Source organism: Nomascus leucogenys, chromosome 1a, assembly GCF_006542625.1.
Source record: "Nomascus leucogenys isolate Asia chromosome 1a, Asia_NLE_v1, whole genome shotgun sequence".
In the NCBI taxonomy this organism is placed as follows: Eukaryota; Metazoa; Chordata; class Mammalia; order Primates; family Hylobatidae; genus Nomascus; species Nomascus leucogenys.
In genome coordinates this window covers 42739748-42754939 of record NC_044381.1, presented here as the reverse complement: position 1 = coordinate 42754939, position 15192 = coordinate 42739748, and the positions used below count along the sequence as shown (strand labels likewise).

The 15192-nt window shown below is 40.0% G+C and overlaps 1 long non-coding RNA gene across 1 annotated transcript; it reads left to right on the top strand.

Annotated features, from left to right (window-relative positions):
- Positions 1-323: 323 nt before the first annotated feature.
- Positions 324-8589, top strand: LOC115835545. Its single transcript, XR_004030614.1, has 3 exons — positions 324-334; positions 3650-3655; positions 8499-8589. It is a non-coding gene; the product is annotated as an uncharacterized LOC115835545 (long non-coding RNA).
- The last annotated feature ends 6603 nt before the right edge of the window (positions 8590-15192 follow it).

The window sequence follows — 15192 nt, the reverse complement described above, 5'->3', positions numbered from 1 at the left end:
GGGTTTAGTTTTGATAGATACTCTTTATTGGCCGGACACGGTGGCTCATGCCTTTAAATCCCAGCAGTTTGGGAGGCCAAAGTAGGTGGATTGCTTGAGCTCAGGACCTCAAGACCAGCCTGGGCAACATGGTGAAACCCCATCTCTAAAAAAAAAAAGAAAAAGAAAAAATTTAGCTGGGTATGTGAGTAAGATATGTGAGTCTTAGTAGTTGTCTGAAAATGTTCCATTGCCACCTTTCAGGTAGGATCAAGCATCAGAGTCTTAAAGTCAGTATTACCGGTTTGGAAAAAAAATCCCATAGACAGTAACAGAGCTCTTTCTTAGCAATACCGTGTTTCCAACCCTCCTGATGTCACAGAGGAGGAGAATGTCTGGAAAACCATGAACATTGATGGCTCTGAGTCTTGAAGAAATCCCAAAAGCATGCACCTGTAATCCCAGCTACTTGGGGGCTGAGGTGAGAGGATCACTTGAGCCCGGGAAGTCGAGGCTGCAGTGAGCCATGTTTGCACCACTGTGCTCTAGCCTGGGCAAAGAAGTGAGACTTTGTCTCAAAAAAAAAAAAAACAAAAAAAAAACAAAAAACAACCCAACAACAAAGAAAACCTCTTTATTAAAGGAATTTCCATGCATTCCTGTTGTACTAAAATATTGCTTTTGAAAAAGAAAATCAAGACGTTAAATTATGTATAATGCCTCTTAGTTTCCATAGATATAATTATGTTTTTTCTAATTTTATAATAAAGGAATACAATAAATTATATTTTAGAAATTTTCAAGGTTGAGTCATCCTAGAATAAATTGACTTGATCTTGATTTATTCTACTTTTAGTAAACATGTAAGATTTGATAATATATATGTAAGATCTTTGCAATACTAGACATAAAGTGGGATCATTTGATGATTTTCCTCCAGAAAACGGAGGAAGAGGGAATACTTCAGGAGGAAGAGGGAATGACTTCATCTATGAGATCAACATAACCTTGATACAAAAATGAAACCAAGACATTGCAAGAAAAGAAAATCACAGACATCAGTATCCCTTATGAACATAGACATGAAAATCCTTGACAAAAATCTTAGCAAACCATCTGTGCCATCTTCCTCAGGTCCAGTAATCAGCGTTATGGAGGCTACCATAAAAAAGAAAAATTCCCAATTTTTTTCCTATGCACAATCGTAAGAAAAGATCTTTTAAGTTTACTAGAACACAAATTTTAGGGGCTAGGGTTATGGTTAGAACACGTTGCTTAGGATGTTTAGAAGCAGATATGTGATGCCTCTCCATGTTTTCTGTGCTGCTCTATCTGGTCAGATTTTTTTCTAAGTTTAGTAACTATGATGACCAAAAGAGGAGTAGTGGCTGTGACCCTTTTTAACATCGAGGAGACCTATGGTAATATTTCTACCCACAAATAACATTGTGCATTAAAAGATTTTATCTACCAAACCGATTGCTTTCATTAAGAAAAAACAAATAAATTCTTCCACTTTATTAATGATACCTGAGTACACAAAAATCAGTAGCAACAGAAATGATAACCCACAGCAGTAACCAAGTATAAAAATAGGCAGTAAACTGGCTAAACCCCAGGCTCATGAAAAGAAACAGACCATTCTAGTTAGCCTCTGCAGACTTATTATTTATAAATGTTTTGTTTCCATTAAGCTTTAGGAAAGATTGAAAATAACTCCCAGGCTGCTAAAATTACTATTGTTGCACTTTCAAGGATCAAAAGACTCCAAGTTGAGGAAATTTCACAATTCTATTCTGATAAAAACAGAGGCGAAATGTAAGGTAGCAACGGGCTTCCTGGGAGAACTCTCTCCCGCGGTTTTAATAGGCTGGTTAGGATGCGCTTGACATCTACCTGGCTGGCTGGAGACGTGCTTTGCACAGGCTAACCAAGTGCATACAGTGAAGGTGGATGGTGGTGTCTGTTCATCTCGGAAGAGCCCAGGATCAAACTATCACTCCCTAGTCACCCTGTGGTCTCTGTCGTGTTTCCACAGATCTCTAAAGTTGCTTAACCCTGATTTATGCAGTGCTGAACATCTCTTTCAGCATTAGAACTGAATATTACCACCTCTGATGATTTCGGTATTAAGCCTGTCATGCATTAGCTATTTTTCTCTGCCCCCCTGACAGGCCCCTGTGTGTGTTGTTCTGCTCGACATCACTGATCATTAGAGGATTGCAAGTCAAAACCACAATGAGATACCATCTCACACCAGTCAGAATGGTGATCTTTAGAAAGTCAAGAAACAACAAATGCTGGTGAAGTTGCAGAGAAATAGGAACACTTTTACAATGTTGTTAGGAGTGTAAATTAGTTCAACCATTGTGGAAGGCAGTGTGGTGATTCCTCAAAGATTTAGAACCAGAAATACCATTTGACCCAACAATCCCATTACTGGGTATCTACCCAAAGGAATATACATCATTCTATTATAAAGATACACACACATGTATGTTCACTGCAACACTGTTCACGATAGCAAAGACATGGAATCAACCCAAATGCCCATCAATGATAGACTAGATAAAGAAAATGTGGTACATATGCACAATGGAATACTATGCAGCCATAAAAAAGGAACAAGATCATGTCCTTTGCAGGCACATGGATGAAGCTGGAAACCATTATACTCAGCAAACTAATGCAGGGACAGAAAACCAAACACTGCATGTTCTCACTTATAAGTGGTAGCTGAACAATGAGAACACTTGGACATAGGAAGAAGAACAATACCCTCTTCATCCTTACATGTTATTTTTGTTGTATTGTTAATTTTTCACCATATAAGCCATTATGAAGAATGTTTATAGATCAGTATTATTTTAGATTTACCCACATATTTGCCATTTTCATTGCTCTTCATTATTCTCTGCATCTTTGACTTTCCACTTGGCATTGTTTTCCTTCCCCTAAAAAGCACAATGTGAACGTCTTTTAGTGTAGGTCTCCTGGCAGTCAACTCTCTTGATTTTGTTTGTTTGAAAACGTCTTTATTCACCTCCATTCTTGCAGGATTTTTCACACACGTCAGTTGTATTCCCTTATCTCATTAAAGCAATCATGCCAGTGTCTTCCATCTCCATTGTTGCTGTTGAAATGTCACCTGTCAGGAAAAGGGAATCCAATGGGAAGACAGATCTCAGCCATCAGGACTCTCTGCAGACTTACTTCAGCTGAAGAAACTGCTCGGCCCAAAGTCAGGCCTCTTTCCAAGGGCAGGCCACATTCACTAACTGATCAGTGCAGGGAACTAGAAACTCAGCTTTCTCACTCCAGCTCAGGACAACTCCAAAGGGCATTCCCAGGTCCAGAGACTTCTGTGGGGTCAACTAAAGCCTTCATTGCAGCTGTGTTGCAACTCAGTTTCTCCCTCTGCCCAATCCTGTTTCCTAGCTCTTTTTTGCAGGAGTTGATCTCACAAGCTCTTCCTAATAAACCTCCTACATGCTAAGTCCCTCCCAAAGTCAGCCTACCAGGGACCCCAACCTATGACAATTATTAGAAGTGGTCCAAAAATATAGGCACTGGGGTGAGACCCACACGGGCTGGGGCGGATCAGCCCCTGCCTACCTGGCAATGAAGGCCCATCACTCATGGTAGGTAGAGCACAGACAGTGCCACATAGGAAGTGGTGCAGCCGTTAAATCTTCCGTTGGTGGTGTCATAGAGAGAGGAAGTGCATTAACTCATGTGATATGCCAAGGGTTTGGGAAAAGTGGGGGAAATACTAATCATAAAAGGGGATTGGTTGGCTATTGCTAAACTCGATTGACCTTTGGGAAAGAAAATTAAAAAGCTGGGATAAATCAATTAGCAACTAACAGCTAAGAATGAATGCAGAAGCCTTCTTTGGTCATGAATAGAGAAATTCTCATCTCCTGCACTGAAAAGGAAGAGAGGGTTGAGTGCCAGGGTCAGACCTCCCTTGTGAGTGGCAGAGCTCCAAATGAAGTGGATTCCCACCAAGATGACGCTGTTATGTCAAGCTGAGGCCATGGCTGGGAAAGAACGGGACCCCAGCACAGACGATGGGGACATCTGGATTAATGCTTCCTAAAATATCGAATCTCCAGATTCTCCTGAACCTCTGAGCTTGCACACAGGAACCTCACTCCTGCCTACCCTTTGTTGAAGATGACTTAGGGTCCTCTCCTCCTGATACCTGTGCCTTCCTCAGGATCTGCCTCTACCTCCCTCCCTGGATTCCAGACCAGTAAGTAGGTTAAATCACAACACAAACCAGCCTGGAATTGCTGGGCCTGAAAGGGGAGGAAGGCAACTGTACCCTAAAGAAACCAGAGGATCTAGCAGCAGGAGCTGCCTGGAGCTATAAGAACGCACCTATATAAAGAATTGGAGGGTGCCTGGTCAAGGGAGCCAGAGCAGAAGGTTGAATAAGAGAGGGTTATTTGAGTCAGTTGTTTCCCAATACCTCTCTTTTTATGTCTAATCTCTTGGCATCTGCTTCTTAGAGGACCTAAACTCAACACAGAACTGCGTCAAAGTTCCACTTCTTCCTCTGCAACCCACACTGGTCCCCTCCCCTTCCATGGCTGTTGATCCCAAGAGCACTCCTCCTGAGTCTCTTGATGCTCATCTCCATCCTGGGTCTACTGGGAGCCAGCCTCTGATGGCTGCCCTGCAAAGGCCTTTGTTTCTGTACTGTCTGGACTGTCTCCATCCTGCTTTCTCATTCTTTCCTAAGCTTTCACAGCTTACTTTAAATCTTCTTCTGTTATATTATTGTCTCTTCTTTGATGTCTTACAGATCTCCTCTGAGTTCCTACTTCAGTGTGATTATGCTTCCTTTGATTTCCTTGAGTTCATGAAGAAATATTAATTCACATTTTCTTTTACTTCTGATGTATATTATTCCTCTGTCTTTGTTGGTTGTCATTGTTCTCTTTTTGGAGAATTATTGTTCATGTTAATGAGGATTTGCTAAGAACTGTGTGGGGAAGGGACAGATTGAGGTGGGGCAGTCTCTTGAACTCAGGGGTTCTGGAAGGACTTTCTCATGGACGCAGTGCCCTCTGTGCAAGGACCCGGTGTCTGCTCACTAATCTCAATGGGCCATTCCAAGGAAAGCAGGCCCATGTGGTTTGTAGCAAAGCCTGAATGTTCGAGTATATTTGGGGTAATAGAGCAGCTCATACTAAGCTGACTGCCAAATGCTTTGCATAAATTCTAGGCATCTTCATGATTTCCCCCTAGCCTGGCTCATCCAAAATGCCAGGTGTGGACACCCTAGCCGGGACCCTTGATTGCACCCCTTAGGGCTATGCTACCCTTTTATGGGAAACTGTCAGATGGAAATGACCTGTGGGGTTGCATATGCTTCTTGGTGTTATGTCCCAGTGTGATCCAAAATGTATTGTCTTTTGCAGTTATTATTTTTAACTTATGGTTTTGCATGTATTTTCAATGAAACTGGTTTCTTCTTCTCTATTGCTCATTCTTTTTGTCATTTTAAGTTGGCCATTGGGGAAGGAAGTGAATCTGGATTAGAATCCTAAAATAATTTTTTTTTTTTTTTTGAGGCAGGATCTCACTCTGTCACCCCGGCTAGAGTGCAGTGGTGTGATCTTGGCTCACTGCAACCTCTGCATCCTGGGCTCAAGCAATCCTCCAACCTCAGTCTCCCAAGTAGCTGGAACCAAAAGTGTGCACCACCATGCCGGGCAAATTTTTTTTTTTTTTGTATTTTTGTATTTTTGGTAGAGACAAGTTTTCGCCACATTGTCCAAGCTGGTCTTGAACTCCCGAGCTCAAGTGATCCACTCACCTTGGCCTCCCAAAGTGCTGGGATTACAGGTGCGAGCCACCGTGCCCAGCCTACATCTTATTCTTTTAAAAAATCCAATTTACTTTAACACCTTAACCACATAGCTTATATTTAAAATATGTTAATTAGTAAGATATTAGCAACCCAAATCACAAGAGACACAGAATAAAGAGAAAGGTACTGAAAGCATGAAAAAAAGGTACTTAAAGCATGTAAACACAGACATCATTTTTTAAATCATGAGTCAGAAAATTAGATGTGAAAAAGAAAAAAAGATTAGTTTGGGATTGCTTCAGAGACACAAAACTAGTTAAAAACACACAGGTCCCAGCTATGTTCATAGTGTTCTCCATTGCTCATAAAAACTGCCTTCAAGAAGTGGTGATGATGTAGTTCTGGGGGAGAAGCAGCCAATGCAATGGTAAGCAGACTCCCCCACGTATGAAGTCATCTGCATTGCGTGGCTGGATGAACATCTGCCACATAAACTCTGCGTTGGTTGCAGTGTGCCACAAAAACATTCTTTGTTTCTCTCTGACCCCAGCTCTCGTTTTGTGTGGTGAAGATTGGTTGACATAATGAGAACTTTCTGAAGTCATTTCACTGAGGACATTTAACACAACTTCTTTGCAAGCAATGTCATACACTTCAGTGTCTTTGTCTGGCATGTGCTGTTGCTGCAACATGATTCACAGTGGATGGCGGGGGAGGAGCTGCAGGCGGCAGAGAGTAATCAAGCACTCATTTACGCGCCTCCTTCCTTTCATTTTATCAAGCAGCTAAATGCCAGCTCAGAATCAGCCCACTCCACAGTCGTTTTCTGGACTTTCACTATTAAAATGTCCACTTACAGAGGAAGAAAAAAGACAGTGACTCAAATCAGACTCAACGCCTGGTTTATAAATTAAGAAACAGCTATTTTGGCTCCCCGAAAAGAAAACTACTTCTCTTTTCTCTTTTTTCAGAAATGCAAACTATGAGTTTTATGAAAACTACAATTTCATTTTATGAAAGGACAGTTAATTCCATTATGTCTTTCAAACCATTGGCAAAACATGTAAAAAGAATTGAGGTTAAAGTGGGAAAAATCTTACCCAGTTCTGGATTTTAAAGCAATCACACATTAATACAATGTGAACTAAAGAAGAGCCCAAAGCTTTCGGTTCTAAGGAATTAGAGAATCTTTCTGTTTCCACTAAAGTGAAAGCATGTTCCAATGATGAACCTCCAGCTGCATAGGTGACAGTCTTTCCTTATTCAATCCCTGAATTTACCTTACATAGTAGGTGGACGGCCACCCAAAGATATCAGGTCCTAGTCCCTGGAACCAGTAAATGTTACTTTATAAAGAAAAAGGGTCTTGGCAGATGTGGTTAAGAATTTTGACATGAGGAGGTTATTCTAGATTATCTGGATGGGCTGTAAATGCCATCACAAGTGTTGGTAAAAGATGGGGAGATGACACACACAGAAGAGAAGGCCATGTGAAGACAGAGGTGAAGATTGCAGTGATCTGGCCACAAGCAAAGGAATGCAAGCAGCACCACAAATTGGCAGGGAAACCTTGATTTCAGCCTACTGAAACTGATACTGAACTTCTGACCTCCTGAACTGTGAGAGAATACATTTCTGGTTTTTTTTTTTTTTTTTTTTTTTTTTTTTTTGAAATGGAGTTTCACTCTGTCACCCAGGCTGGAGTGCAGTGGTGCAATCTCAGCTCACTGCAACCTCCGCCTCCCTGGTTCAAGTGATTCTCCTGCCTCAGCCTCCTGAGTAGCTGGGATTACAGATGCCCACCACCACACTGGGCTAATTTTTGTATTTTTAGTAGAGACCGGATTTCACCATGTTGGCCAGGCTGGTCTCGAACTCCTGACCTCAAGTGATCAGCCGGCCTCAGCCTCCCAAAGTGCTGGGATTACAGGCGTGAGCCACCGCGCCCAGCCCATTTCTGTTGCCTTAAGCCACCAGGTTTGTGGTAATTTGCCATGGTAACAGCAGGACATTAATACACCTATTTCTATGGAAATACAGCATGGCTTTATTCAATCCTCTCTTATCACTTAATTAAACCATGGATATCCCAAAAACTAAAGTATAAAACTGAAATCAAGTATTTCCTAGAATTTGCTGATTTAACGTTGAAAATTTGCTAAGTGCATATAAAAACAAGCCTGGGATGATATTGTGCCAGTGTCAATTTCCTGGTTTGATCATGTACTCTAGTTATGCAAGTTGCCGCCTTTGGAGGGCACTGGGAAAGTGTACCCAGGCCTTTTCTGTACTGTTTTGGATCTTCTTATGAGTCTATACTCATTTCAAAATAAAAAGTTAAAACTCTTTTCTTTGGCCTGTCTTTTGTTTCTTCACCTTTTATATTGGACAGTGATTGATTGTTGGTAGCTTCAGAGTTGAGCAAGTGAAAAACGAAACAGTTCATTTGCTTTTCAAAAAAAATTCTTCACACCAGTGGTTTATGAAATGCCAGAAGATTTCATATTCAAGTTTCCCAGAAACAAAAGTAGAGGGTGGACAGATAGAGGATGCTGGCTGCTGTGCAAGCACGTGCCAGGCATGGGGCATGACGTGCCCACACTGCACTCTTGCCAGCTCTGATAGTGTGGTGGTTAATCAGGCTGTGATGCTCAAAGCCAGAAGCTGGTGCAGCAGAAGGAAGCAAGTCCCACAGATAGGTGAAGCCAGTTGGACTTCCTGGGTGGAATGGGGACTTGGAGAACTTTTCTGTCTTACAAGAGGATTGTAAAATGCACCAATCTGCACTCTGTAAAAATGCACCAATCAGTGCTCTGTAGCTAGCTAGAGGTTTGTAAAATGCACCAATCAGCACTCTGTAAAATGGACCAATCAGCACTCTGTAAAATGGACCAATCAGTGCTCTGTAAAATGGACCAATCAGCACTCTGTAAAATGGACCAATCAGCAGGACATGGGTGGGACAAATAAGGGAATAAAAGCTGGCCACCCCAGCCAGCAGCAGCCAGCTGTCAGACCATTCAGGTCTTCTTCAATGGGCTGTGGAAGCTTTGTTCTTTTGCTCTTCACAATAAATCTTGCTGCTGCTCACTCTTTGGGTCCATGCCATTTTTTTTTTTTTAAGTTTTTATTTTTATTTTTTATTTTTATTTATTTATTTATTTATTTAATTTATTATTATACTTTAGGTTTTAGGGTACATGTGCACAATGTGCAGGTTTGTTACATATGTATCCATGTGCCACGTTGATTTCCTGCACCCATTAACTCGTCATTTAGCATTAGGTATATCTCCTAATGCTGTCCTTCCCCCTCCCCCAACCCCACAACAGTCCCCGGAGTGTGATGTTCCCCTTCCTGTGTCCATGAGTTCTCATTGTTCAATTCCCACCTATGAGTGAGAACATGCGGTGTTTGGTTTTTTGTCCTTGCGATAGTTTACTGAGAATGATGTTTTCCAGTTTCATCCATGTCCCTACAAAGGATATGAACTCATCCTTTTTTATGGCTGCAAGTATTCCATGGTGTACATGTGCCACATTTTCTTAATCCAGTCTATCGTTGTTGGACATTTGGGTTGGTTCCAACTCTTTGCTATTGTGAATAGTGCCGCAATAAACATACGTGTGCATGTGTCTTTATAGCAGCATGATTTATAGTCCTTTGGGTATATACCCAGTAATGGGATGGCTGGGTCAAATGGTATTTCTAGTTCTAGATCCCTGAGGAATCACCACACTGACTTCCACAATGGTTGAACTAGTTTACAGTCCCACCAGCAGTGTAAAAGTGTTCCTATTTCTCCACATCCTCTCCAGCACCTGTTGTTTCCTGATTTTTTACATCTTTAAAAGCTGTAACACTTACTGCAAAGGTCCACGGCTGAGACCACGAACCCACCAGGAAGGAACCAACTCCGGACACACCACTCCAAGGTGTCCTGGCTTTCCTGTCTAGGATGACAAGCACCCTTCCTGGGAGTGACAGTGAAAAGGCCTAGGGAGAGGATCATCAGAGCCTTCAGGGGGAAAGGTGTTTCTTTCCTACACCAGATACTAGCTAGATAACAAAATAAATTCTAGTATTGCCAGTTCCCAAGAGCACAATAAATCAAACAGTGGTATTCCTCAACTTTACAGGGGTCAGGTATACATGAAAATAATTTATTGTCTCTTTTCTTTTTGCCTTCCAACTTTGCCTATGTTCAGCCAAGAAGCCCAGTGCCTGTCTGACCCCTTAGAATTTAGACAGACGTATCTGGAGAGATCATTGCATCCTAGGCACCAGGTGCCATAAAGTAACTCAATGTTTCTTTTCATGGTACATTTTCAGTTACTATGTTCATTCATTCAACAAGTATTTGCCACATTCCAGACACAGTTTTGGGTTTTCAGCACCTGAGATACATCAGTGAACAAAACTGACGAAGAATCCTGCCCTTTGGAGCACATGTTCAAGTAGAGAGAAACAAACAAAAATAATAAGCTTAAGAAATAAGAATTACAGTTTAATACAAGATAGAAAGAGAAGGGGATATTGAAAAGACAAGATTTGAACAGACTTTAAAGACGGTGAATGAGTGAATGTGAGTATCAAGGAGGCACAGGGCAAATGGAAAAGCCAGCGGGGAATGGCCTGCAAAAGGGAGCATGTTCAAGAAAGAGCAGAGACTCAGGATCTGAAGCCTGCGAGAAGGGATGGGATCCTTTGCCTAAGTGGAAAAACTGGTTCTAGGTAGAAGCCCTAGTTCTCAAGCTTTAAGGCACATCAGGAGGGCTTGTTAAAATACAGATTCCTGGGGGCAGCGCTTCCACAGCGCTGGGGTCAGGAGCTTGGCAAGTCCTTTCTCTGAGAAGAAACAACGCAACTGAACAAAAATTATTTAAAAAACCATTTTAAGACTCTAAGAATCAACCAAAGGCATTCCACAAGTTAAGAAAGGTTGATTGAGAAAACTGCAGGATCTCAGGTAGTTGTGGCCCTTTACTTGGGGCTGGTTCCACCCCCACCGCCAGCTCTGTCAGTGAAGTATTTCTATCAGGGAATGAAAACCATAAGCTTTCCTACCACAGGGTGATAACTTGATTTGGAGTGGACAGTGGGAAGAACTCCATTCCCCTGGACGTTATTGGAAACAATAGTAAGCCCAGTGGCAAAGGAACAGGGAAGAAGAACACTGCAGTGAGCCTGAGGCTTGATTCCAGTAGGGACCAGCTGACCTGCAGGCTAGCCATAAATTTAACCAGGAAATCAAGGGAATGAGACAGCCACAGTGGACCTTGGTAAGCTCCCACATTTCTGTTGGTTTGAGGCTGTGCATACGTGCAATGCTGTGTGCACATTCAGAAGAGACCAGAGAGGACCCCAGCAATCCACACATCTCTGGCTTAACCTGAGGCTGCACATACCCAGAGAGGAGATACAACAGGGCTGGTGGAAAGTAAGAGCCGGGACAAATTGATAAATGAGCTGAATTTTAAATGAGTTTCCCAGCCACAAACAGAGCTATTGGCACAGAAAGGAAGCCTTACTCATTTAAGGTGTTTGATCATAATCCCTGACCATCAGTAACTAACCTGTAAGATATACTGATACAAAGTGACCCATGGACGCCAGCCATATAAGTGAAAAGAATACAAATAGAAGGAAGGGAGGGAGGGACGGAAAAAACAAGAGGGAGGGAGGGAGGGGAAAAAACAGGAGGGAGGCAGGAAGGACGGAAGGAAAGGAAAGAAGGAGACAGGAAAGGAAGAAAGGAAAGAAGAAAGAAACGGAAGGAAGGAAGAAGAAGAGGAGGAAGGAAAAGAGAGAAAAAGAGAAAGAAACAGAGAGAAAGAGAAAGATAAAGTAAGGAAAGAAAGAGAGGAAAGAAAGGAAGGAAGGAATGAAATGAACTAGGGACATCAACAAAGATACACCACAGAATTATTAGTTTAGGCAAATTATCAAAACAGACAAGCAAAAAAAGAGTAACAACAACAACCCTTGAGGTGGGGTGGGGGAGAATCAAAATTTCTATAATATATTATCTAAGATGTTTAGTTTTCAATAAAAACTTAGGAGACATACTTTAAAAAGCAGGAAAGTGTGACTTCCATGCAGGAAAATGAGCAATTCATAGAAACTGCCTCTAAGAAGGCCCAGATGCTGAACTTCACAGACAAGGAATGGGAGAAGCTATAAACAGAAAAAATGGGATCAGAGACCCATAAACAGGAAAAATGAAGAGAGCTTCAGAGACCCATGGGACACAAGAAGTGCATGCAACTTGGGCTCTCTCTCTTTTTCATTTTTATTCTTTCAATTTATATAGCTGGCTTTCTATGGGTCACTTTGTATCAGTATACCTTAGTGGTTAGCCGATGATGGTCAGGGGTTATGATCAAACACCTTAAATGAGTAAGGCTTCCTTTCTTTGCCAATAGGTTTGTCTGTGGGCTAGGGAACTCATTTCAAGTTCTGCTCATTTACAAATTTGTCCTGGCTCTTATTTTCCACCCAATCCTCTCATGTCCCTTCTTGAGTGTAATGGAACTCCCTAGAAGGAGAGGAGGGAGAGAAAGGGGAAGAAAAAATATTTGAAGAAGGACCAAAAAAATTCCAAAATTGGAATTTAAAAAGTATAATCTACGGATTCGAGAAGCTCAACTCCAAGTAGAATAAACACAAAGAGACTCATACCTAAATATCTCATGGTCAGACTATTGAAAGACTCGAAATTGTCTTGAAAGCAACAAGAGAAATATGATTAATCATAAAAAGCTGACTCAAATAATAAAGGTCACAAAGCAATGGAACAGTATACTTAAAATGCTGAAAGAAAGAAGGAAAAAAAACCCACCAATTAAGAAGTCAATATCCAGAAAAGTTGTCCTTAAAAATTAAGGCAAAATAAAGTCACTCCCAAATGATCAAAGGCTAAGAGAATTCATTACTAGCAATCATGTCTTACAAGAAATATTAAAGAATCCTTCGGGCTGAAAGGGAATAACACTAGATGATAACTAAAATCCACAAACACACAAAAAAAGCATTGGGAAAGGTAAATATATTGGAGTTGTGACAGGCAATAAATATTTTTCTGTTTTCTCTTGTGTAATTTTAAATGTGTAAGATTGTATAAAACTCTACTGTCGAGCTTATAGAAAAATGTGATTTATATGACAATACCACAAAGAAACTATATTGGAGCAAAGTTTATTTTATGAATGGATATGACTGGAGTAGATTGTAATTAGTTAAGATACATGTTGCAAAACTAGAATATCCTCTAAGAAAATAATTTAACAAAAAAGAAAAATAAATGATACACTAGAAAATATCAATCTAACAAAAAAGAAGACAGTAAAAGAGGAAGCAAAAAAGAAAAAAGACCCGAGCCATATAGAAAACAAATGGAAAAATTGAAGACATAATTTTAATTACATTAAAAATTACATTAAATGTGAATGATTTAAATAGTCCAATCAAAGACAGAGATTATCAGACTACATTTAAAAAAATACAAAGTCAAACTCTATGCTGTTTACAAGAGATATACCATAGATTCAAAAATACAGTTTCAGAGTAAAACAGTGGAAAAGACACATCATACAAACAGTAGAATATAAGACAGCCAGAGTAGCTATACTAAGACAAGATAGATTTTAAGAAAAAAGCATTATTCGAGACAACAAGGAAAATTTCATAATGACAAAAGGGTCAAGGTACCAGAAAGACACATTTTTAACAACAGAGTTACAAAATATGTGATGTGAAACCTGACAAAATTTAAAGAAAAAAGTTAATGTTTCAACATAGTCCAGTATTTTAATAATCCTATCTCAGTAATTGACTTAGAACTATGTATAAAATCAGCAAGGATACAGAAGACTTCAATAGTACTATCAACCAACTTGCCATAACTGGCATATATAGAACACTTCATCCAACAACATCAGAATACACGTTTTTTCAAGTGTGTGTGGACATTCTCCAAGACACACTATGCTAGGCCATAAAATGAATGTCAATAAATTTAAAAGACTTGAAATAATGTACAATATGTTCTCCAGCCACAAGACATTAAATTAGAAATCAAGAACAAAAAGAAATTTGGAAAATCCCCCAATATTTGGATTAAATAGTGCATTTCTAAAATAACTGTGGGTCAAAAAAGAAATCACAGGGGATATTAGAAAATATGTTGAATGAAAATGGAAACACATAAATATGCGAAGATCTGTGGGATTCAAATAAAGCAGAGATTAGAGTGTAATTCATTGTTTTAAGAACATATATAACAAAATAAGAAATATCTTAATAACCTAAGCTACCACCTTAAGAAACTAAAAAAAGAGCAAATTAAATGCAAAGCTAGCAGAAAAACAAATAATAAAGATTAGAGTGAAATATTGTATGATTTTATGTTTGTGAAATGTCAAGGCGAGAGAGGTAGGAAGTAGATTAGTGATTACCTAGGGTGGAAGGGAAGGGGTTTGTGGGCATTAACGGCAAAAGTACATGAGGAATCTTTTTGGAGTGATGAAAATGTCTAAAACTGATTTTTAATAATGATTTACTGTATTAGAGCTTTCCAGAGAAGCAAAGCCCCAGGGAAAATACAGAGACAGAAATGGAAAGTGGGGAAGAGATTATTATAAGAAGTTGACTCATGTGATTATGGAGACAGAGAAGTTCCAAGATCTGCCGTTGGCAAGCTAGAGAACCAGGAAGACTACTGGTATACATTATAGCCTGAAAGCATGCAGGCTCAAGACACAAGAAGAGATAATGTTTCAGTTTGAGTCCAAAGGCAGGAAAAGATGAATGTTCCAGCTCAATCAGACAGGCAGCAGTTCTCTGTTACTCAGCCTTTTAATTCTGCTCAGGTCTTCAATTGATTGGATGGGGCCCACACACATTAGGGTTGCAATCCACTTTACTCAGCCTACTGCCTAAAATGTTATTTTAAAAAAATCCCACTCTCTTGGACACATCCAGAATAATGTTTGACAAAATGACTTGGCACCTCATAGTCCAGTCAAGTTGACACATAAAATTAACCAAAATAAGGATGCCTGCTTCTCCCACTTCTATTCAACATAAATATTAAAGTTCTAGTTAAACCATTTAGGCAAGAAAAAGGAATCACAATTGCACAACTCAGTAAAAGTACTAAAACTCATTGAATTGTACACTTCAAATTTGTGATTTATATAATGTGCCTCGACAAAGTTATTAGTACAGTAAAGAGTTAGTTCTTTGGAAAAATCAAATAAATTTACAAATTTGCAAGATTGACAAGGGAAAAAGAGAGAAGACACGAATTACCAAAATCAGGAATGAAAGATGGGGCACTTTTTTCTACTGTGATAAGCTGAATAATGCCCCACCATCAAGGTATCTGC